The sequence below is a fragment of the Culex pipiens genome, chromosome 1, assembly GCF_016801865.2.
Source record: "Culex pipiens pallens isolate TS chromosome 1, TS_CPP_V2, whole genome shotgun sequence".
NCBI classification, from domain to species: Eukaryota; Metazoa; Arthropoda; class Insecta; order Diptera; family Culicidae; genus Culex; species Culex pipiens.
Window position 1 is genome coordinate 120,039,485 of NC_068937.1, and position 26,052 is coordinate 120,065,536.

The 26,052-nt window shown below is 35.0% G+C and overlaps 1 protein-coding gene across 13 annotated transcripts in view; it reads right to left on the bottom strand.

Annotated features, from left to right (window-relative positions):
- LOC120423960 (peripheral plasma membrane protein CASK) overlaps positions 1-26,052 on the bottom strand; it is a 539,239-nt gene that overhangs the window by 245,879 nt on the left and 267,308 nt on the right. The gene's annotated exons all lie outside the window — the stretch shown is intronic.

The following is a 26,052-nucleotide window of genomic DNA, read 5'->3' on the forward strand; positions in this document are numbered from 1 at the left end:
CGTAATTTTTACAATTTTGATTATTTCCAATTTGAGGAATTGTTGCTAGCAATGCAATTAGCTAATTCTACTACCACATAACCGCCAAAACGACGTAAACGCCACGAGGAATAGAATTCAATTAAGTTTTTTCAAAACCTTTGTTTTCTTATAATATTTGGAAAGTACAAAATAAGGCTTAGGGTTCGTTTTAAGGCTCATTTTATCAAAATGCTATTTTTCCTAGATCAGTAGTGCCCCTACCAATGACTTGCACGTATTACAAAGTATGATTTATGTTTTGGTTATTTTTGTAGAGAGCTTTTAAAAAATCTTGTTTAGGTGGGGCAAGTGTACCATATGGATTTTTAGTATGGAAAAAATACGAATTGCTGCAGCAACATATTTTATTGTAAAAAAAATACATAAAAGTTCTTGAAAACTGATAAACAATTGTTTAAAAAATTGTCCATACACGATATAATAATATCATGAAAATTTACTATTTATCATCTAAGTTATATTTTTTTTTTTCGTAAAAACGGTCAAATTTAGAGTAAAATATTATTTTTTAATCTTAAAAATGAAAGAAACGTTTTAAATACATCCTATTCTGATGTATCTAAGTGATAATAGTTCAATTGTTAGTAAATTAGCATGTTTTTTCATGCATTGTTCCTCTTGCCCCAACGGGTTGTTCGTCTTGCCCCACTAGTTGAGTAGTACGTACGAAAAATCAAAAAATTTAAAACCAATTTTTCACATTAAAAAACAGACTTTTTTAAAACTTGTTCTACCGAAGTCTCAGTCAAGACCTGGAATAAGATGATTTTAAAAAATCCGACAGATTTTTTTACGTTTTTAATGAGTTATAACGAGCATTTCCTTAGCTTGTTACACTTGCCCCACTTTCCCCTACTAGTTAAACAAATAAATAACATGTAATTTTTCTCACCTCTTTAAATTACTTCACTCCAACTCGAACTATTTTTTGGCAACAATATAAACTCACAAAACAATGGGAAGAGCAATGACACGTGATGAATTGTGTGCCAAACAGGCTTTGGGCGATCATGATGCGGAAGATTTTCGTTGTCCGTTCCGGGGCCATCCTATCTCCAGACACAATTATCACAATAGGTCCGCTGGAGGGCGGTTCTCTTGCTCTGCAGAATAATAGAACCAGATTTTTTTTGGAAATGCATCCTGATGACGAGGGTTGTGTCTTGAAACTACTACCCCGAGGGTGTTTCCACGAGAATGAGTGCAGCTTGTTCAACAAGGATTTCGGCTTTTGTCCATCCTTTGGTGTGCAAAGCTTTAGTGAAGAGTTTAGTGTAACCCGGGTCTACAAGAGGTCTTGGCTTCTGGTTATTACAGCGATGTTCTCAAAACATCTTTGAATGAAATTATTGAGTTATTTTTTAAAAGTATTTTAAACTTTATAGTTTTAAAGAAACTTCTGGGTATTTCAAAGCTCTGAAAAGTATCATTCAAGGTCGGCCATTCGGCAGCCATGTTTGTTAAAAAAATCTATCAAATTTTGATTCAGAATGTTTCAATCAAAAAAAGGTTTTCTTTGTGTTGTTTGTAGAAGCATTTTGCATAAATATCGTGATTATTTTTTCATTTCAATTTACTATTTCTGCATCCTGAATATAGAACCATCAGTGACCGTCATCCCCATAGATTGCGTGGAACTTGCTTAACGATTTAGCTATAGTGTAAACTTAATTAAATAGTCTTTTATTCAAGCTACACGGAGAAAAAAGAGTTCCCAAAATCGTGAACAAGCGTTCATGAAAATGAGAACCTCGAACAAAGTGTTCAAATCCCATGGTACGATTTTGAAAAACGTACCATGAAATTTGAACACTTTGTTCGTGGTTCCCATTTTCATGAACGCTTGTTCACGATTTTGGGAACTCTTTTTTCTCCGTGTAAAGCTGTTCACATGCAGTATCTAATATGCATTCCTGGAGATTTCCTGAAAATATTTTTCAATTCTGTTACTTTTACTTTTAAAGAGGTTCGGTTCTTTTATCTTCTATCCCATTTTAATTTGATCAAACAAATAAAACCTCCTACCATCGCAATCCTTCCACTGCTGGCAAGATAGATCCAGTACGATACGAAACAGTTGTGTGTACTTTATCATAATCACAGCAGGATTCGCATAAATAAAGACATCTCTGTGTACCTCGGTGCGCTCCACCGGCAACGAAATGAAATATTTCAAATACAAATGATTGTGCACGATAGCAAACATTCAGAGCGGGGCAAAAAAACCCATTTAAAAAGGACCTGAATCGAAACAGATTTGATTCTGCTGTTTCGCTGTCTCTGTAGCCGGCGGGCGCATTTCATTTCCTCTCTGGAAGAGTCCGACGAGCATCCCAAGATAAAAACGTAAACACACAAACGACATCGAATGTCAGCGCGCGTGTCACCACGACTGACAGTCGGAGGAATCAACGTCCAACGTCGGAAGTTCGACTCTCGGCGTGTGAGTGGAACTTGCCGTTCACTTCTTTGTTGTTTGTGCTCGGATGTGATGGACAGCCCTTTTTGTTGTTGTTGTTGTTGCTATAATTTATATTGTATGAGTTTGAGCTTGCACTGTTACTGGGCTGGGCTCTCTTGATCACAAAAGGGAAAATCAATTGAAATCTGACATAGACTGCGACTTGACAAAAGAACGCCTTGAAAAAAACTATTAAAAATCATACAGTAAAATTTACACAAATCAAAAACCATTTTTCTACTCTTAGTTTCGCGATAACCTGGCAAATAGTGTGCGTGGAGCGCTATATCTAACGTAATGAATCATCTTTGCGGTAAACTTTCCATGGTTGGTCGGCCCGCTTAGAAAATTTTACAGTTGATTTTTCAAAACCTCATTTGACATTCATATAGTATATTCGGTTGTATGCCCTGGTAAGACAGCAATTTTTTATTTCTTTTTTAAGCAACCCCTAAAAATTGGTTTTAGATTTCAAAAAAGTGTCCACGTGGTTTATGGATGGTTCCTGAGGCAAAACTCTGTCATATAATACGTCACTTAGAGAGTATTACAGTTTCCACAAATCAAATTTCTTTGTGTCTTTTCATTTGGATGAAACTTCGTCATTGTATTCCCTATGTCAAAAGAAGTCCTATTGCATCATTATTTTTCCTATACAAGTCTCTATACAAAATGGGAATGTAAATGTATAAAATTTTGTAAACTGTGAAGGAAGTTTCTGATAAAAAAAAAATAAATTTCAAAACAAAACAAAGAGGAATCGAAATTTCCAGCCATTAAAAAAGCATTGGTGGTTTCTCGTCATATTTTTTTTATTAAAATTAAAAATGATAAAAATTTACGAAACTGATCCAGGTTTTCAAGCATGGAAATCGTCAAAAACAAGAAAATAAAAAATATGTGTAAAATCCAATCCAATCCAATAAAAGAAAAATAAATGAGTGGGTGTTCTTTTTAGAATGTAACTATTTTGAAAGGGCGTAATATTGAATGTTTGGTCCTTTTGAAATGTTAGTCTTGGTTTAAAAAAACTAAAAGATTTTTTTCGAAAAGATCGAAAAACTTCACGAATGTTTCGTATTTTAACATTGAAAATCGGAAAATTAGTTGCTGAGATATCGACATTAGAAAATAATGTAATAATTTTCCTGTTTTTAAACATTTGCATGGCAATATCTCAGCAACTAAGGGTCGTATCAACAAAGTTAAAAAATGCAAAATATAGAGAATTTTCTCAGCTTTTCAAAACTATTTTTTTCAAAAGTGAACAAACATGTGCACTAATTTTAAAGAATGAAAAACTGCGACTATTTTCAAAAAAGTCACCTAAAAATGGATTTCACTTGCAGGGTTGTTAAAATATCAAAATATCAGCTCTCAGCAACTACAATTATCCCGCCTGAATATTCATGCCTCAAATATAACTGCTCTTCTCTCTTCATTGAAACTCTCAGCGCCGAACATAGCCGAACACGTTTTCGTGTTTACCCACTCGCGATTGACTTTTTCCTTTTCTCTCTCATTCCCGCTTCCACGATCGTCCTACCGCAACAGCGTTTAACCACAAAAGCCGCCACAAAACCAATTTCGCAAACGCAGTTTAACGGGACGTCATGCGTGGTCGGCTTCTAATCGCCCTCTCGTGTTCTCCCATTGCAGTTTTCGGAGAGATTGAGAGACTCAGCGGTGAGAGCGCATAGTCGAGGAAAAGGGGAAGAGTGATAGAGAGAGAATGACATCGCTGGGAATCACGAGACACAAGAAGAGATCTCACAAGCTATCGTGACGGCTGCTATACTCTCGGATATTTTTGGTGCAGAGATAATCTATTGATAGCTTTTTTATCACTCATTTGCAACACTGTTCACTTGAAAACGGTGCACTTTATAAAAATTTCACTTGAGTACTTTTTGATTGCAAATTTGATTTTACATCGAAAAATGAAGTTAAAAAAATTTTGCGACCAATTTTCGATTTTTTCAAAAAATTATTATTTGCTCAAAGAATTTTTGCACAACCTGGACATTTCTGAAAAGTTGGCATTTGATGTCCTCTAAAACATATCAAAAAATAAAAATAGTGTTTTTTTGCAAATCAAGTTTCAGTAACAAAAAGTTAAATAAAAAATCACCAAAAAAAAATTACCATGTATCATTTTTTTCCAGTGTAGTCCGTATCCATACGTACAACTTTGCCGAAGATATCAAATCGATCAAAAAATTCCTTCAAAAGATACAGATTTTTGAATTTTCATACCTCATTTTTGAATGGCCAGCTGCCAAATTTGTATGGAAAATTATATGGACAAACCAATGATGCAAAATGGCTTCTTTGGGCATACCGAAGGCACCAAAAGAAGTTTCAGTCGGATGAAAAAATACAAAAATTAAAATTTAAGAACAAAGACCGATTTCGTAGAGAATTGCTCATATAAATCGCGAAATAATTTGCGGAAATTGCTTTGAAAGTCTGTAAAAAACATGTTGAAATTTTGGAAACACAACAAACGTAAACCGAATAACCATTAAATTAAAAACAATTTCCGAGATAACGTGGTTATTCGATATTCGGAACCATGTTTGGCTCAACATGGAAACCTGGGGCACACTTTGGGAGCTTCAGTTATCAATTTACCAGGATAAAAAATGATATCCGTAATATCAGGGGAAAAGTTCCACCAAACCGAACACCACACTCCCACTGTACTTCTGTCAGATCGATACGAAGACAGACAGGTTGAATAAATATTAATGGATTCGACAGCAGACCCAAACACCATTGTTATCGAGAAAAGTTTGGTTTTGAGCGTGAGCATGGGGTTTGTTTTTGTGTGAAAAGATTTGACAGGTTACATCATTCACAGTGGAATTTCAGGTGATGACTTCTGGAAATGTCATGATTTTGCATTGGAAGATATAAATTTTCCTTCGCTGGCAGTGTTTTGACAAAAAAAAATTAATCATGATTTTTGTATTCTTTTTTTTTATTCATAACATATTTTCATTAGGTCCTATTAGGTGCAGCGACCAGGTTGGAACCGAGGATCACCCAGGATGCCCCACAGCTCAGCCGAACTGTAGAGGTGCTCAGGCTTCCTCCTTCGAGGATTTTTGTATTCCTTGTCAAGATATAGAAATCAAAATTGCTCAAAGATTGGCAAAAAAACGTGTACATGTTCAACTTGACGACTTCACTTAAAAGCGTCTGAAACACGTCGCAAAATCAGCAAATAAAATAGACATCATTTGGCAGATTTTTTAAGAAAATTTGCTCAGAATCTAATATGAATATAGCTCAACCATAACTCAAACTAAGATTCCAGTTGTACTCTAGTACATAGAGCCAGAATTTCTATAAAAGTAAAAACAAAAACACGCAAAGACATTGATGCCCATTCTGTTCACAGAACAAAAAAAAAAAACAACTATTATGTGCCCCCAAATGTAGGCATAAACCAGTGCGCCATCTATCTGCCTGAGGCATGCAATAAGCAAATTCCACGTGTGTGACTTGTCGTGTGATGATGTACCTTTATTCTAGAGTAAAAAAATACAGAATGTCCTCCTGTATGTTATCGCTGTGCTCTGGCAAGCACCAGACTCCTGTTGTTTAACGACGTGACGACAAAAGAAGATTTTCTCGCCGTGGGGTATGAAAAAACATAAGCAAATATTATTTTCACCACTCCACAAAACGTCAGAAGTCGTCCTGTCAAGCGCCCCCCCCCCCCCCCACCCTCTTTTTTTTGGTTTTGCGAACTTTGACGCTTGCTGCAGCAACAACCGAGAGCTGGAAAAATAACAGTTTAAAATATGTGTGTCTTTTTACTGCCTGAAACCAGCCCCCCCTTCAGCACACCCTCCTTCTTATTTGGAAGGTATTCGAAGAAAAGAGTTTCTAATATCGTTCTTCAAAACCGGATGAGAGGGCGGATGTAGAACGATGTTACAATTGTCCCAGGAAGACTTGCAACCCCCACCGGGTGTTGCTCAGAACGGCGCAAATGCAGTAGATTTTCTTTGAAAATCACCTTAGAAATTTGAATAAAATTCAAGTTTCAGCAATAATAACAAAACATAAAACATAAACCAGCATATAACTATCAAATAAGTTAAGACGACCTCAAAGTTGGTCACAATCTTTGACGAAAATGTTTCCCACGAAAACGTGCATCCGACACGCCGTTCAACCCACCTCGTGCTGTGGCCCATAACTTGGGGCGCACAACCAACTCGGAGCCCATGTCCTCGAAGCTCGTAAAGTGGTAAATTCTGCAGGAACGAAAATTCTGCTCCCAGCTGCAGTGACACCTCGGCGTTTTTATGCTTACACATTCCGTTGTTTATTTTTCATTAAAAAAGTGTGAAAATCGATGCGCCTGTAACCCGCTTAGCTGCTTGGCTAAGCTTGAGAACGATGCGAAAGGCCGGGACATGACAAGAATTTCGTTTGTTACCATTTCAGGGCGTGCCTTCTGGGATTTTACAGGTGCGAATTCCGGGCCAAACATGTCTGCTTTGTTGAATGCTTACTGTTACATATAAATAATAAAGCTCACAACATTCAGTTGCTTTTACGAAAATATCGCCTTACCTGAAAAAAGTAAATTATTATTCTTCAAACTTCTCGAAACCTGATCCAACTATAAACTATTCATAATCAAACTTTGACGTCCGCCATATTTTACAGCCACTAACTCAGACCCGCGTTCGGTTGAAAAGTTCAAACTCCAATCAAATTGATTTTCTGCAAGCAGATTCAAAAATCCGCTTCGCGTAATCCACTGAAAGTTTTAGTTAGCTTCCTGAGAGCAGAGTCGCATCCTGATGCTGAAGTTGCAACCTAAACTATCGTGGATCATAAAATTGTAAAGTGCTACTCAATTATCCTAAGTCTAGTTTCTACAGATTTGATTGAAATTGAGTTCTGGAGACCTGTGAAAGTCAAAAGGCGAGTCATTAATACCTGCTAGAGGGTGACGATTCTCGAGATTTTCAATTTCCCGGGAATCGAGAGTTGAATTGGGCCATTTCCCGGGAATTCCCGGGACCCGGGAGTTTTTTTTTCTCATAAAAAGTGGCAATAATTTCTTTTCAATCAATTAAGTTACATTTAACTCATACTTATTCTATAAAACGTTAACTTCAGTATCCTCTTTATATGATGAACTATATCTACCTTTTGATTATTTTTTTCTGAATCTGCAAATGCAAGATCGTTTCTTGTGATTTCTGGGACTCAAAATTGTAGTTTAAAATGATAACGAATCTTTATTCGCACTGAGTGATTTTTCAAAAGTTTCACAAGCTTGTTGCAAAATTTTTGTGAAGTAAAAAAAGCTAATGTATAATTTCCCAGAATCGAGATATTTGCAATATGATAAACAACGAATTAAAAACAACAATTTAAACTTGTTTTTTTTCCTGTTTAGGGTCACCTGTATATATTAATTGAAGAAATATTTCTTCAATTAATATATAGGTCATTCCATCTGAAGCGGAACAGCATTTGAAAATTACCATCTCCGATTCTGCTCAAATTTGGCAGAGCTGTTGAGAGTCTCAAGTAATCTCAAGTACTTAAAACTATAAAATTCGATATCTCTGGAACGAAACATATTCTTTTCTGTCGATAAGTGATTCTTATGTAAAATCGGACGGGGAATACGATGGTGAGGTCAAATTTAAAAAATAAATAGAGCTGTTTTGAGATACGGTCATTTAAAGTTTTCAATTACGCAATACAGGTAGAAAAAATATTTTAATCTAAATTTTGAAATGGATTCTACGTCCGATTGCCTTCAAAATTGACTTATCGTCGTTTGAAGATAGAGGTTTCGCACAAAAATCGCCAAAAAATCGATTTTTTGGGAGGGTACAAAAATGGAGGGGGTGGTCCGATTTGGATGAAATTCGGGATTTTTGCATGTTTTGATAGTCTCAACAGCTCTGCCAAATTTGAGCAGAATCGGAAATGGTAATTTTCAAATTTGCATTTTTTCTTGCACTCTTCAGGTGGAATGACCCATATACAGTTGACCCTAAACAGGAAAAAAAATCAGGAAACCCGAATGTTCACAATTTTTTCCAAAATATAATTGAATATTGAGATTAACGTGAAACGCAAACTGACTTATTGACATCAAAAAAGGAAATTACCTCGATACAGCGAAATTATCCTAGGGATGATTGCTATGCTCGAGAGAGGATATGGAAATTGAATTTATTTTGAAAAAGCATTTCCTTCTTATAGAAATAATAAAAATAAAATTTTCAAAAGACTTTAGATTTCGTTTCTGGGGTGTAACTGCTAAATGCTAAGTGCTTCAAGATAAATTTTGGGGTCCAATTGGGTCCTAAAATGAAGCTTAGATTGCTGATATTATTGTTTACAGCGATAAAGCTTATTTTTCTGAGTACAATGACCCTTTGTACGACCACAAAGAGTTTAAAATGGATTTTTAAATCAATTTTTTGAAATTATCCTCGCGGTCCTTCTTGACAAAAAAGCTCCTACTTGACAGCTCGTTCCAAGGGGACCATAGTTGATCCATCGAAAAAATGTTGTCTTGTCATTTTTTTTTTTGCATTGAAATGAAAAAAAAAGAGATCAGAAATGGTTTTTAATTGTGTTTTTTACCGTTGTACATGAAAATTGACATAGGGCTTTAGTCCCCAATTGTTTTTGGCTTCTCTCAATTATAGTTATCAGATTATAGAGTCAGAGAAGCATTAGTTTATTCGAACTTGGACATAGAACATTGAACTTCCAAGAATTGAGAATTTTTCAAATAATTTTCTGATAAGTTTATATAATTTTGCTTCGATAAAATAAGTATAAAATTTCCCGGGAATCTCGACCGAATTTCCCGGGAATCGAGAGGTCCAAAAATGGTCGATTTCCCGGGAATTCCCGCTCGTCACCCTCTAATACCTGCACAAAATAACGTTCTTAACTCAAATTTGCCAAAATTTACGTGCAACAAAATAGCATGAGCACGACGAATTGACAATTTCAAAGGCAATTTATTCAAACTGATTATAAAATTGATAACAAATAAATAGCTTTTCATGTCGTGGAAATGGTCTTAAAACTTTTCAAACCTAAAGCTACAGTTTTTCAGCTTTTCACCCCGGCAATCCACACGCAGCAGCCATAACTAAAGACGATGCATGTGATGTGTGCCGAGTCCTGCGGTCCGGATCTCCCGGGCAAGCCCGAGTCACGACAAGCAAAAAAAAAGCACTCGCACACGTGCGGTGATCGAGATAAGAACGGGTTGTTTTGCGCCACGGAAATAGATCTTCGCACCGAGCTTTTTTTTTGCGTAAAGACGCAACAGCTCAACTGCAAACAGAAACGGCGCTGGAGATTTGGCGTTTTTATGACCGGACCGGATGTGAAGATGAAGAAGGATTTCACCAAGCGCCGTTTGATGTCGGAGCTGGACACAGAGACGTGCCGAAAAGGGTATCCAAATTTGAATCGGAGGAATATCGAAAAGATCTGAATGGGATTTGCAATTACTCCAGATCTACAAGAACTCTTTGAGGCTTGTTTTATCTTTATTGGCTAAATATGCAAAATGCTTTTTAATGGCTAAAAAATAATCTTTCGAACACATTAATCAAGTTGATTCATATGTCAGTCGAGTATCGACCATCGATTGCTGCGATCCCTGTCTGACATCAAAGTAACCAAGTAAACAGGGGTAAAAGTGACAGACGCAACATTCTGCGATTTGCCATTGTAGATCAGGCTTTAGTTGACCCAATATCCAACATCCCACCTCGTAACGCCGCCAATGAATCAACTTTGCTCTAGTATTTTTTGTCTTCTTTTCATCAGATGCACTTCCTCACTTACCCCATTCCGAGTGTTATGCATGCAAATTGATAATATTGGCACTGTGGTATCGTCTCTCTCTCTCTGGAGCCACCACGGTTGATGGTCCGTGTACAAGTCATGTACACACCAGCCGAGTGCGCGTCACACACCAAAGCGGGTACTTGTTGTTTTTTGTACGCTGGCTTGGAAAAATCAATTTCCCGTCCTTTCCATTGATTATGTAAATCCGACGCCCAGGTTACGTAAGCCGGGATGATCCGTCCTGGTGCGACTTTCAGCCCGTTGTGGAGACGCATGGTTCATCGTTCAACAATCAGTCCATTTTTTAGTAAACGCTGTTCGAATCTCATACCTAACCCCAAATACAACGGTTCAAGTCTTGTCGCCCGTCTCTTATCTGGTCACGATGAATCCTGCCAGGCGCTCATTTGAGAACCGTTCCCCGGGGGACGCTTTCCAAAGAGGGGGGTTCCGAACTCGCTTAATTAATTCAATTATTTACCTGTGTTTTCGGCGAAGGGAGGACACCAAAACACGGTCGTTTGCCATGATTAGAGCTCCAATTTGAAAGCTAGCAAATCGTGATTAAATTCAAATTTAACAGGGATAAATATTTTACGGGGAATTTTCCCCGATCCAGGCAACAGCCACCATGATTTAGCTGCTTCTGCAAGGAAAAGCTGAATTAAATCTGATAATAATATCTGCTGTTTTACGACGAAGGCAAGCTAATTTCGTCCGACAAAGCAACACGACCCTGAGGTGGTGCGTGGCGCTTCTCCATCAAAATTCACTTTGGACCTGGAATTATGCAAATTTCGTGACGAGATTCCAATCCCACGCCGAGGTGGATTGTCCGACAAATAGGAAGAATGTGTTTTTTATACGATTCGGTAAAAAAAATCCGCTGAGCAGCGCAGAAAATTGTCCCGAAGAAAATAAGGAGGGGTCAAATATTAGAGAAGAGGGCACAAACTTTATGATCTATCCATCGTCAGCATTTTTTTTTTCGAGAAGCTGGCGAAGGTTGTCCTCTCCAGGAATGAATAAGATTGCGAAGGTTAACGAAGAAGAAAAAGAATCCTCAAGTGGACTTTGCGGAGGGAAGGGGAGGTCATTTACGTAATTCGATGTGCTGCGTGCCATCTTCTTCTTCCGGCCACCGGAGAAAGGTCTTTGTTGGCCCTGGTCCAGAGGGGTGATAATTTTGGGACGGTTTTTTTTTTTGTCTATTGTTAGGGAGATATTTTACGGGTCGGGGTAGGGCACAGGTCACTGGAGTGGCTCTTGTGGATTTCAGGATTTGTGTCTCTCTTTTTGCTTTCTAGTGGCTCCAGTGAGCCCCGTGTGGATCAATGGATAGTTGAGGTTAAGTGGATGACTATGAGAGTTTGTTTGAGGTATCGATGGGCGGGAAGATTCTAAGCAGATTTTCAGATACTTTTCAGAACTCAACACGGCCAGCGTGACTGGATAAATTGGAGTGTTAGAGATTAAAAAAAAACAGGAAATCTAATGACAATTTTTTGCTTAAGTTTGGCGTTTTCTAACACTGTGCATCGCATTTTGCATTTTATTGCAAAAATATGAAGTATTGGCCTAACGAAGACTGATTGATTGAAGGCAACATAAATAAAAAAATGAATTGCTGAAAAATATGGATTAAATCGATCGTACACTGAAAAAAATAAAAGCACCAAATTCCTAAATTCTAGGAATATTGGCTCCTTTCCTTATTAAGTCATCCAAAAAACCCGATTACTAAATAAGGAAAAGAGGCAAAATTCCTAGAATAAAGGAATTTAGTACTATTTTTTTATTTCAGTGTATCAATACAATTTTGAGGTTAGGTTTGAATAGCTTGAGATAAAATCAATCAGGGCTGTTGGGTCGGAGTCGAAGTTGGAGTCGGAGCCGGAGTCGGGTTTTTTTTGGGAAGCCTGTAGTCGGAGTCATAAAAACTCGAACAGCTGGAGTCGGAGTCGGAGCCGGAGTCGGCTAATTTTTATTAGCTGGAGTCGGAGCCGAAAATTTCTGATTACCCGGAGTTGGAGTCGGAGTCACAGTTATCTTAAATTCAACAAAAAATATGTTTATTTTTTTATTTTTTAGTATTTGCTATAAAACAGATTAATTTACAAAACTGCTTTTATTTTTTATTTTTTTTCAAGGTGCATGCGCTGCGTTGCCATTTTTATTTTTTTAGATTAAATTTTAGATTAGATTTTTTATTAGCGCCGGCATTAATATCATCATAACTAAAAAAAATATAAACAATATTGGTTTTGTAGTCAGAAATATTTAATTGATTTCTGACTGCATCCTTTTGCCAATATTTATGTACCCTTTAAACTCAAATTTGACCAAATTTAATCTAGTTCTTTCTGAAAAAAGTACACACACAGTCATCTAATATCCCGATAGTGAATGTCTTGGTGGTTTTAAGTAAATCAATGTTCAGGAAAAAAGTTACGAGATACATAAAAAAATATAAATAATAATCACTATTTATGGAAATCGAAAACAAAACAAAAACACTTACAGGATAACTCTTCCAACAAATATTCAACGTGTCTGAGAATGTTGATCCTTAAGCGGTATACGCACTTCGAAAGGAATCGGTCAAGAAAAAAATCAAATGGGCAGCAGCGGCAGCGCACTATGGGCCATCTCCATACAAACAGGCGGCCAAATTATTTTTTTTGCTTTTTAAATGTTTTTTCATACAAATTTGGGTAATTGTATTGTATTGAAATGATATACGTCGATTTTTATGACTTTTCATGATTTTCAATAGTTGATTGTTTATAATAAATAGTCTTTTCATACATTTGCAAGTGCAACAGAATTGCGTATATATTGTATTGCAAGTTTATATTATTAAATTATGGATAAGCTAATACATCCCCACTTTAAGGACACAACCCCTCCCTCCTGTTTCTTTCTCCCCCCCCCCCCCTCTCGTCCCCTCCAACAAAATTTTGTTAAGCGTAATAAATTCATTTTAAGTCAAATATTTATTATTTACTGCTGTGTGTTTCTTTTTGTGAGTCCATGCCATGTAACTTGAGACCCCCCCCCCCTACCCTAACAGAAAAATTAATTTTATTCAAAATATTAACTATGAAGTAAAACGATAAAAATAGAGTTTGTGACAGCTTCAGGATATGTTAAAGGTATTTTTTATGATGTTTTATACTAACCAACATAGAACTTAAATGTGAATCAGTTTCATGGATTGATCGCAGAAATTCATCATGCTAAGTCAACAATTTGCTGAATACTTTTTCCGGTATCAAACTGAGATTCTCCAGTTTCGCTTGAGAAACTTCGGTACGAATACCTTATTTTGACTAAGGTACTCAATGTAGGCAACAGAAAATTCCAATAAAGTCATTTCGAACTTCTTGAAACCAGGTATTGATTTTTGAAGCGACGATGCCCACGAAGTAGGTAGCAAAGCAAGTGAAATAAACGGGCGCATATGTAGATTGCAGCAAATTTTGATAAAACGTAAATGTTCAAAATGGCATATCTCCGAAAACGCAAAAAATCGCAGGCTGGAAATTTCAGCAATGTTAGATTATAATCCAATCTTTCAAGTGATCTTAGTTTCATGTTTAGCATCGGTTAGCAAAAAAAGTACTCGATTAACACAACACAAAAACATGACACAACACAAAAAAATATGATTTGTCAAAAAAATGCTCCAGTTATTCGATGAAAACTTCAGTTTTTGGTTTAGAAACTACATTTTATCTATTAATAGTTTCAAAGCTTATCTCATTACCTTTCCAACGATGTATATTTGTCCTAGTAAAACATTTAAAATTGTTGAGCTATGTTAAAATTAAACAATCAGCCTTTTTTACGAAAAACACTAGTTTTTTACTCAATTCTTTGACTTTCAGCTTGCGTATCTCCGTAACGAATAAACTTAGAGCTTTGAAAATTTGGATTTTTCTTAGTTAGAATGTTTACTTTCGAGAAAAAAATACCAAAAAATATTTGGAGAAGGTAACTTTTTTGAAACTTGGCCACCCAATGTACCATAGTGCAGCGCAAGCGAGTCAGAGAGGGTGAAGAAAAGCCCCGAAGAAATCGTCCCCTCTTCTTTGTTCTGCTGTTCGTAAAGCTGTTTCTTGACCCCTTTCCTTCCGATCTGCATACTAGCCTTAAGGCAAACTATTTTAATATTGTTGCAAATTATCTTAACAAAACTCAAGATTTCAGGATAGGACAGGATTTAAAGATAAAAAAAATATCCGTGACCTAGAAAGTATTCATCCTGTGGATTTTTGTTTTTTATCCAATTCTAAGTTTTTTTTCATATATATTCATGGAGGCGCACGACCATTCATAAAGCTTCGTTTTAGGTGAAGATGCAAGAAGTATCGCGCGCCTCCTTTTAAGTATATAAAAAAAATCAAATAAATGTAAAATTCCGAGGTAAAATATTTTCTAGGTCACGGATATTTGAAAAGGACCCCTTAAGCGTTCTTAACACGAAGTTTTTTTAGATACATTGATTTGTAATAATAAACTTCTTCAGCCTTGGCGTCAGGGGCGCCGACTCTGGGGGGGCACGGTACTTTTTGCCCCCCCTAAAATTTGGCTGGGGGGGCAGCCCATACATTGTGCCCCCCCAGAAATTTTGGAAGAAAAATATTCTTATATCAAATATATAAAAAAGGAAATAATTGAAAATAATATCTAAAACTTAAATGGAACATTGTTTGTACACACGGATAGAATTCTTGTAAGTTTTGAAAGAAATCGTTTACAATTTTCTGGATTTAGATGCTTTTTTCTAAATCGACAACGTTTTATCTATACCAATGTGCTCTCTAGGAAAATCAGTAAGCTTAGAACAAGAGCACAGAGGCATCGGTGAATGATTTGAGAGATGTCGTCAACATAGATTTTACGGATTTGCTCATAAGATTTGTATCTGTGCATGTTGTTCCAAAAACAAAACCAAGGTACTTTTCCCATAGCACTTCATCTACAATCAAACTTACGCAAACTCTTGCGAAAACAATCATCAAGTTTTCAAACGCAACATTCTAAAATTCTAAGGTTCTATAATTCTAAAATTCTTAAATTCTTAAATTCTTAAATTCTTAAATTCTTAAATTCTTAAATTCTTAAATTCTTAAATTCTTAAATTCTTAAATTCTTAAATTCTTAAATTCTTAAATTCTTAAATTCTTAAATTCTTAAATTCTTAAATTCTTAAATTCTTAAATTCTTAAATTCTTAAATTCTTAAATTCTTAAATTCTTAAATTCTTAAATTCTTAAATTCTTAAATTCTTAAATTCTTAAATTCTTAAATTCTTAAATTCTTAAATTCTTAAATTCTTAAATTCTTAAATTCTTAAATTCTTAAATTCTTAAATTCTTAAATTCTTAAATTCTTAAATTCTTAAATTCTTAAATTCTTTAATTCTTAAATTCTTAAATACTTAAATTTTTAAAAAAATATTTATTGTCAAAAGCATTATTTTTAAATTTTCGATTTATTTAAACATTGAATTTTATTGTTATTTCTTAATTACTGATTGTTTAAATTTCTGATTTCCTGCTTTTACTTTCTTAACATTTTCAAGCCATGAGTTTATTTAACCCTAGAATTTTTATACTATTATTTTTTTATGTTGGAATATTGAATTTTGTGTTTTTTTTTCTAAGTTGCAGATTTGCAAAATGGATGTTTTTTTAAATGTGTATTTTTTTTATTTCTGAAGATCTAAATTTTGGCTTTTTAGAGTATTTGTATTGTTGAATTTCTAAATATCTGATTATTTTTATTATTGACTGTTACTTCTAGAAAATAAGTGACAATATGCCTATGAGAAGGAATTCGCCTTTCAAACATATAAAAAAATCCCCCTAATTAACATTCTCAATCACGTTTTAATAAATTATTATTTTCTAAAAAAAATAATTCCGGATGAAAAAAATCGTATCACATCGTAATAAAATTATCAAAATTCGTGATATACAAGAAACATTAACATCTAATCGCCACTCTTACTTATCGATTTCGGAAAACAACCGTGCCCCCCCAACATTTTGGACTAGTCGGCGCCCCTGCTTGGCGTGATGTCCATGTACGAGTACGTCTTAAAAATTTCAATGGAGCTTTAAAAAATAATTTCGTTTAAAATTGTTATTTAAAAATACAAGGTGACTATGATAGTTACTGTGCTTCTTATAAATGTCAACTTAAAGGTGACCAATTGAAATTATTTGTTAAATCAATCATTAAGGCCAGCTTTCTCTTAATGATCATTAAAAAATAACAATTTAATATTTAAGCTTTTAATCAATTTGATGAAAATTTTAGGTTAAGTAAATAAATCCAAACTTACTTACTAATCTGTTCTTCTGAAAATGCCTTCAAAACTGGCGTTTTTTATTTCTGTTTCAATAACATCTAAAATTTTAAAACTAGAAACTTTTTTCCGGTTTTTTCCACATAAAGAGTTTTTAAATAGGGGAAATATACCAATTTTAATCATACTAAGCCGTTCGACCAATTCTCATCACTTTTGCCGTTTTCCGCTATTAAATCAACATTTCCAGATGTATCACCAATGATGAGTTGCTTGCTCACTTCTATTTGAGCTATTTATTACTTTGGAACAGTTAAACAAACTTTATTTAAGCTGTAATTCATGATCAAAGTGCTGATGATAGAAATAAACTAAAAAGGGTATAGTTCCCCTAATCCTATTTATCATCGAAATAATAGTAAACTAACTTTTGAAATATTTAAAAATATGTGGAGTCGGAGTCGGAGTCGGAGTCGCTTGAAATATGACCCGACTCCACAGCCCTGAAATCAATACACTGATTTGATGAAGCTGACAAATCAGTAAAATAGTTTCTAAATTAAAATCCAGAGTTTCTTTTTTTTTTTTTAAAGTGTCCTATATGCTATAGTGTTTCATATGTTTACAGACCTATTCAGAAAAAAACTGAAGAAATAATCATTGATAACAAAGACCTACAAAAATAACTGCGCAGGCTCAACACGAGGGGAAGCATGAAGTTTCTCGAACGTTTATATGGAGAAATAGGGTGGTTCGTCGCTGTTGCATACAATCCAAAAATTGCATGCCATATGTGGGAATAGCGAACAGCAAATGGCGTCTCAGGCGTCGTGAGGTGGCAAACTTTGAAGGTCTGTAACGAACTCCAAACTTCAACGTTATATATACCAAAAGATGCGCATTTTTGTTCTCATATTGAGCAATTTTTTTGAAAAAAAAAATAACTTGAAAAGGAAACAATGCTGTTAATGAACTATACGCTAAAGAATCATAGTCCTCCAGTGCTAAATCAAAGTTCAGAAATTCCGAACGTTATAGTCAGTTAACACTTGGCAGGCGTTTCCGTTGTCGAGTTTCAGAAAAGTCCCGGAATTTAATTAACGAGTTTTTAACGCGCCACCAGAAACACCATCTCCCACACTGTCACGCGAGAAAAAATTCCTCCCGGGAGTTTTAAACCAGCTAACCAGCCTGGGCTGACGAGCTCGAAACCGGTCATAATACAGATTTTATTGCCACTTTTGTTGGCATTTTTTTCTTTGCTTGCTCTTATTAACTCTCGTCTCGCTAAAGTGGGAGCAGGAGCAAGAGTGGGAAAAGCTTCAAATGCTGACGCGGTGTTGTTGTGTCTTGTTGAGCTTTCTCCAACCCTTAGATTTCCCAAACCCCCACCTCAGGAGGAGAAAACTGTTTCAAGATGACTGATATGATGATGATGAAGACGATGAGGAAAATGGCCTAGCGAGTTTGCTTAGAAGAACGAAAACTCTCCCACTCACTTTTTTCTAATGTTTTTCATCATTCCGGTCACGAAATCTGGCCGAATCATCCTCTCTCTCCCTTGACGAGAAGGTTCGCTAATTCGTCAAAACGAGTCCTCACTCGCAAACGAGACTGACTAGTCAAGCCAGTCGTCGTCCCCAAAATGAGGAAAAACTCAATTAATTAAAATGAATTCCTTCTCTTTTATTTAATTTCCCAAAGCAATTCGCGTGACGAACCTTCCCCCGAAAAAAAATACGCCTGAAACTGATGGAAAAGAAGTGCGAGCCTCCCAGAAAGTGGACATCCAAGAGTGGCAAGGATCAGGCTCTCCAAATTGAATTTAAAAAGTCATAAATGAACTTGCATCGTGCGTGGATGGAGGCGCACGTGCGTTGAATTTGGCAAAACAAAGCCACCAATCACGCGCAGGATTTTATTGACTCGCGAGTGTTGTTGTTTCGGATGCAGCGTCTCCCTGCTGGGAAAACAATCAATTTAATGAAAATCCGATGCACGTTCGGTGGTGGAAGGGACTCCCGGAAAAGTCGAAAGTCGGAAATGAAAATGAAAAGTAAATATTTATGCCTCAGTTGATGTGGGATCTGGAGAGTGGAATAATCAGAGAGATAGAAAAAAAAGGCGTTTGCGTTGGAAATAAATAGTTCATATTGAGATACAAGTTAAAGAGCAAGTTAATTTTTTTAATCCGTAAATCTGAACTCCTGAATTTTAAGAATTTAATTGTAGCAAAGTTCTTGTTTCGTAAAAATATATAAAGAGAGCATTCTCTTATTACGTTACAACGTTAGGAGAAAGGGAAGTGGGGTATATTCTTCAAAATTAAGCTATGGAAAAGTCTATGTCAGGCCTGCCCAACGTACGGCCCGCGGGCCGGATCCGACCCGTGAAGCCATTTTATCCGGCCCGCGACTGCATTTCAAAAAAGTTCTATCAATGGCCCTTAAGGCAGTTAATGAAATATTAGATAAGTAAATTTAGAGTCTAGATTTAAAAAAATATGCTTATGATCAAATTTTCACAAAAATTTAATTGAGAAAATGTAGCTGTTATTTTATGCTTAAGCAAAGTTTTTATTTCAAATTCAAACATTCTTTATGTTTGAATTCAGTTTTTATCATTTCTATACACGGCGTGTTTTCTGGGCAACCTTAAGGAGAAAAAATAGTCATCGCCACTTTCAAAAGTGTCTTATAGGAAATTTTCTCAGCTTTGCAATGCTTCTAAGAGCGAAATGTTTCATGGGGAAATTTCTGAAATATCTCAATTTTAAGTTTTTTCTTTTAAAATCCTTGATCATTTATTGGAAACCTTTAATTAACAGTCCAGGAAACTTGTCAAATGATGTATTTTATGTATATTTTACTGACCAAAATGTGCAAAATAAGACAAGAAACAACTTTGTAGAAGGTTGCAAACCGCTAAACATTTTGAAAATTAAGATTTAACCGAATTTTTGAATATGTGGGATTTATTGAAATAATAAAAGAATAAAACCGTATTGAAATATTATTTTTACAAGAATAACTATATTATTACATAATTGTTGTGTACAAATAACACCGGTCTGCTCTGATTCAGCTTGGAATTAGCTGATACAACCGAAATTTCTACAGGTTTGAGATTGATAGGGTATGACAAGATTTTTATGAATAAATATCATATTTACTTAATCAAACACTAACTACTTGCATGGATACAAAACATGTTTTATACTCGAAATTATACTGCAAATTACTGTTGCTAGCCTTAGGAGAAATACTTTTCATTTGTATGAAATGATTGTTTCAGTTTTTTTATTGTATTAAATGATCAAGGAATAAGCAATATTTTAGAAGTTTATAAGGCTCTCATCTTCAATCTCATCTTAAAAAATATATATATGTCTTGATTTTTTTCAAATAGTTTGGAAAGAAACTTTCGGTTAGATTTTTTTTGCTAAAATACTATTTCATTTTTGTTCAAACAAAAATAAATGTTTGTGACGGTGTTTTCAGAATTCTGAATTGGAAGATTCGAGTTTTATTGCTACCTTTAAGAGCATTTTCTACAGAAAGCATTTTATAAAATTTTATCTTTATTTTATACTCATGAAAATATGACTTTTGAAGCTTGCTACAGTAATATGTAGTACATTTTCGATTTCAAATCATATTTGTATTTATGTTAATGTTATGTTATGTTAATGTTAATGTTTGCTTAAGAAAATATCAAATTTATTCATTAAAATAAAATAATACCATTAACAATCACAAACCTGTAAAAGTTTCAGTTGAACAAGCTAAATCAGAGTAGACACGTGATATTTGTACACAAAAAATATGTAATTATCAAATGATTCTTGTAAAAAATACATTTTCCACTGTTTTATGATTTTAATTTCTGAATAAATCCCATATATTAAAAAACTCAGACAAAACATAATTTTCAAAATTCTTGTCTTACTCATCAAAATGTGCGAATATTTTGATGAGTAAATGACTCATGAAACACATCATTTGATAAGTTTTCTGAACTGTTAGTACACCCAAAACTGGCAGCGCTAGTCCGAGAGAATGATGGTCTCGAGTCGAGAGAATAGTGGTACCATTCACGGACGCAGAGAACACAGCTCGAGATGGGCGATAGAACTATTCTCTCGAGGTTCATTTGCAAAAAAAGTTCATCCGTCAAACAAAAAACCAAAAGTGTCGACAACGGGAATCGAACCAGAGACCTTTGACAAATCAATCCAATGACTTAGCTGCCTCGGCCACCACAGCTTGGTGACCATTGAGAAGTCAGAAGTCGATGTATGACACTTGTTGGAAATTTATTGATTCAACTAACGAATGAACTCATTTGTTATGATGGTGTGAGTTGGTACCATTATTCTATCGATTTTGGCACTGAACCCTCAATAAATTTTGAGAGAACGATTATCTCGACTCTGAATTTTGGGTGTATAAAGTTTCCAATAAATAATAAAGGAATTTAAAACCAAAAACTTAAAATAGAGATATCTCAGAAATTTTCCGATGAAACATTTCGCTTTTAAAAGCATTGGAAAGCTGAGAAAATTTCCTATAAGACACATTTGAAAGTAGCGATGACTATTTTTTTCCTGATAAGGTTGTTCTAGAAAACACGCCGTGTATATTAATGTTTTCATAATCAATACTTAAATTGAAAACTGGGAAAAGAAAGCATAATCATCAATTTCTTTAAATTGTTAAATGTACGATAGCAAACTTGATTTTTGTACAGAATTATTCTAATATTTAATTTCTTACAATTTTGAATGTTTTTACTTTAAATTTAGTTTTTCTGTCCTGAGCCATTTTATTCAAATAGATTTTTATTTAAAATGAGTAAGAAAAAAATGATGTAGTTTTTATAAAACCTTTTAGTCAAAGATTTGGTCAAGAATAAGCCTAAAAAAGCAAATGATTTATACAGAAAACGGAGTTCGCTGCAAATATCTTTTAAATATTGAAAAATGTCTCAAAACAGCAAAAAAAATGTTTTGCTGAATTTCAATTGTTTGAAGAAATTTTAAGAAAAACGTTTTAAATTTTGTGTGTGTTTCAAATCATTTTATAATAGTTTGTAAGATATTTGCAAAAAATTGCACAATAAAGCAAAAAGTGTTTTTTTTTTTAAAAAAAGAAGATTTGGATCCAAATTTCGTTTAAATAAATTCTATTTATTATTTAATTTTAATTTTAAAAGGTATCTTTGTTTTTCTTTCTTATAATCCAGATAAATGAATCTTATTTGCAATGCTAGTTTTTTATTTGATTATTTTTAAATGATCTGATGAATATAATGTTATGATTTTTATGCATTTTCAACTTTTATCAAACATTATTTCCGGACCGCCACTGCTTCAGAAAAAAAACAGATCTGGACGGCAGGGCCAAAAGGTTGGGCGCCCCTGCTCTATGTCCACATATCAAAACTTTACGTAGTCTACGCCATTCCGGTTATGTCTGTGACATAACCAACCGGACCCTAAGATGACAGTTTTCGTGAATTGCGCGTATTCACCAACAGATGGCAAGTGGGCCTCGTCGGAGTCCGCCCATCAAATAAGCAACTTAAAATTTGCATAGGAAACTTTTTTTTCGTGACGGCTTTTGCGGCACGCTCATTTCAACTGTTCTAGACTAATATTAGAACGTGGCGTATCTCAAAAAAAGTTTTTAAAGATTTTTTTTTCCAGAATGCATATTTTGTCGTTTTAAACCAAAACAAGGCAAAAACTATATTTATTTAAACTATTCGCCATTTTCGAAAGTTTGGCTAGATAATATCGAAGGCCGCCATCTTAGGCCCACTGGGCCCACAAAACGGGGTACGCTCAGTTTGTATGGGAGCTGTCAACATGCTCCCGGGCTGGACATAACTACTTTGACTTTTTAATTTAAAAGAGTGTTATAGATTATATATTTGCTTCTTTATTATCCAAGAGACATTCGTACGTAACTAAAACAGAACAAAGAAATTAAGAAAAATGCTGAAATTGGCGAAAAAATGCATAGCTGATTGAAAAATATAAATTAATATAAAAAATACTATTTGTACTGGAAAATTTCAAGGTTTTTTAAAAACATATTTAACGCTGCAAAAAATCGTAAAATTGATCTAAATTCAGAGCTTTTTAGAGTTATTATCAATTATTCTAAGAAAATGGTTGACGCTTCATCATTATTTCAACTGACAATTCCACACAGAAAAGAAATCATTATTGTTATTGTTGAAAATATTAATTTTGGCAAAAGTTCTAGTCTGGTTACATCTGGACTTTTTAAATTGAAAGACTAGACTGATCAGGCTGAATAATCGTCTTTTTAATGATTTTTTGTACATTGGACGTTCTGTTATCGGTTTTGCAAGACTGTATCCATTCAAATAAATCATTCATCGAACAAATCATTCAATTTACTACCAGCAAAGGACATTTTCTCTCATTTCCTACGTTACGCGACACAAGCAAAGATAATGTGCATTTCAAAATTATCAACTTTCGCATGACAGTTTGCCTTGCCTTAACAGAAAAAAATGAGGTCGGAAACGACGATAATGTTACGCGTTCAGTACGTCCAACCGACTGGAAAGCGCTCCGATATGAGTGGTAAATTTTCCACTAGAGCGCAAAAATCAAGCACTCCTTTTTTGAGCAAGCGAAAAAAAAAATAGAGAGCAAAAACCCGAAGGAAATTCCCGACTTTTCCATCCCCGATTGTCACACAAACACACAATGGGAATGCTGCCTTTTGACAAATTTCGCTGCCTCTTTTGTTGCTACTTCTTCTTCTTCCCGTCCAGAGTAGTGTTGAAGCTTTCCCTTCACTTTGGTAGTTGCAGATTTGGTGGCCATTTTTTTAGCGTGGCTCAGTTTTTGGTTGAACTGAATCCAGTTTTGAAATTGAAAAACTTTTTTCCCACACTACTAAGCCGGTGCTAATGCTGGAGTGGGACGGAACAGCCATTGTTGTTGCCTTCGAAAGTGAGCCTTTCAGTTTCGTTTTGGGTTCTTATTAGTTATAACGAGATGGGCGGGCTTGTTAGGCTGGGTATTTTTCAACGTGGAAAATAAGTTTTTGCAGCCATTGTTGTTGAAAGTTGCTGGCCACCCACAGACAACACCGTACACTGATGAAACACTAATTGAATGAGACGGACAAGTTCGGAGTTTTCCTGCCAATAGTTTTTGAAGTGCTTTAAGGGGTAGCCTGAAAAGGCACAAGATTGAAATGTATCCCACGAATGACAGAATTTAATTTCCCTTACGACCACAAACCCTTTATGCAACCCTTTACTCCGACAAGAAATGGAAAGCAGGGATGTTCGCCTTGGAAAATTCTTGTCCAATTTAAAAGAGAAGGGGAAAACTTGCCTCAACACAACGATGGATAAGCGAGAGAAGTGAGATGATTCAAATTCCAGAGGTCAGATTTATTGTATCCATTTCCAAGGGAATTGTTGCATAAATTTTACGAGCGATGAACTCATACACACATGGCTCAAGCTCTTCCATGATCCCTGGGAAACGCTACACGCCTTACGATCTAGAAGCGATGAGAACCTGGAAAAGCAGCTATCCCTTGATATGCAACCCTATTTGCAAATTACATTTTCATTTGAAAAGAGCATAAACCTAAAACAAGTTTTCCGATCAGGCTCAAAATTTGTCTGGAGTCCCTTAGCCAAAATAATTAGTTTCGATTTATTTTTGTTCAACGGATTAACCGATTTTAGTTGTCTTGCGTTCATTATTTGGCTTTTCAAGAAAAATAGTTTCGAGTCTCAAAATTCTACGTTGAAAGAGCCTAACGTTTGAAAGAGCCGTATGAAAACTAAAAATGGCGTTTTGACCGTGTCTGGACCAATGAATCTATGTCTGAAATTATTTTAACGTATCTATTGACATAACAAATTTGAAGACAATTGGTTGTATCATTGCCGAAATTTAGCTATTTGAAGTAAACAGTTTCAAAAAACGGTTGCCACTATACCTCAACACTGTTTGACCAAATCGACTCAAAATGTATGTGAAGTCTTGTTGAACCGGTCCCGTGTACATGACGATTTTCATAAATTTTGTTTAAACAAAGAATAAAAATATGTATACAGCCATTCCACGTCAAACAGGAAGTCTCGAAATCAAAAGTGCTCCGATTTGGCTCAAATTTGGAGTGGGGGTTCTTTGACTCAAATAATTAGACCCGTATTTTTTTGTTTGGCGATTAGGGTGGTCCTATCCGAAATAGGGTGGTCCGTAAAATTGCGTTTTTTTGTCGATTTTCGCAAAAGCCACATTTTCCAAAAAATCAAATCTCCGGAACGGCTGAACCAATTTTGGAGCGCCACAATTCAAAAGAAAGGTTATTAGTTGGGCTTTTATGGAAAAATATGTTGAGGTCCAAAAAAACTAGCTGAATATTTGAAAAGGTCCTATGAAAATTTTATTTGCCGATTTCAAGGTCTCGGGACCAAAGAGCCCATGTCTGGAAATATTTTTTCCTGATTACTTGTAATATTTTTCACAACATATCAAAAAATTGCGAATATCCATTAACACGTTTCGGAGATATGATTTTTTAAATATAAAAACTGTGTTTTTCGACAACATGACGAAAACGGGTAAAAATTCTCTCATGCTCATGCTCATGCTCAATATGACGAAAACGGGTAAAAATTAACTTTTTTCACTAAAACTGCGATAAATTGAAAATTTCAGCGTTTGCGAAAATCGACGAAAAACGCAATTTAATGGACCACCCTATTTCGGATAGGACCACCCTAATCGCCAAACAAAAAAATACGGGTCTAATTATTTGGGCCAAAGAACCCCCACTCCAAACTTGAGCCAAATCGGAGTACTTTTAATTTCGAGACTTCCTGTTTAACGTGGAATGGCTGTATACGCTTTTCATATTAAAAATCGCCAGTTTTTGATTTTTGTAATTTTTTAAAGCGCAATATTTTAAAATCGGACTTCGGGATATGTCTTGCGAGTCTTCTTTCAGCTAATTTGGTCCATTCCGTCTCGAGATAACGTGGCACCCGTAAATCAACTCGGTGTTCAGAGAAACTCGCTCACAAAGTCACAAAGTTTGCTTTGTGCATTGCAAAACTTTGAGCTTAAATCGTTTCTTATTCAGTTTAATCATGACATATCTTCATGAAACTATAAGGAGTGATTGAAAATTATCTTTTAACAGGATTAAATATATGTTCTACAACATGAAATTTTGTGATTTACAAACAAATCCTGAGATTAATCAGGTAATTCATATGTATCAATTAATAATTAGTCAGAAATGCAAACAAAATATCATAAAAACTGAAATGAAAAAAGGTTTTTAGGTTA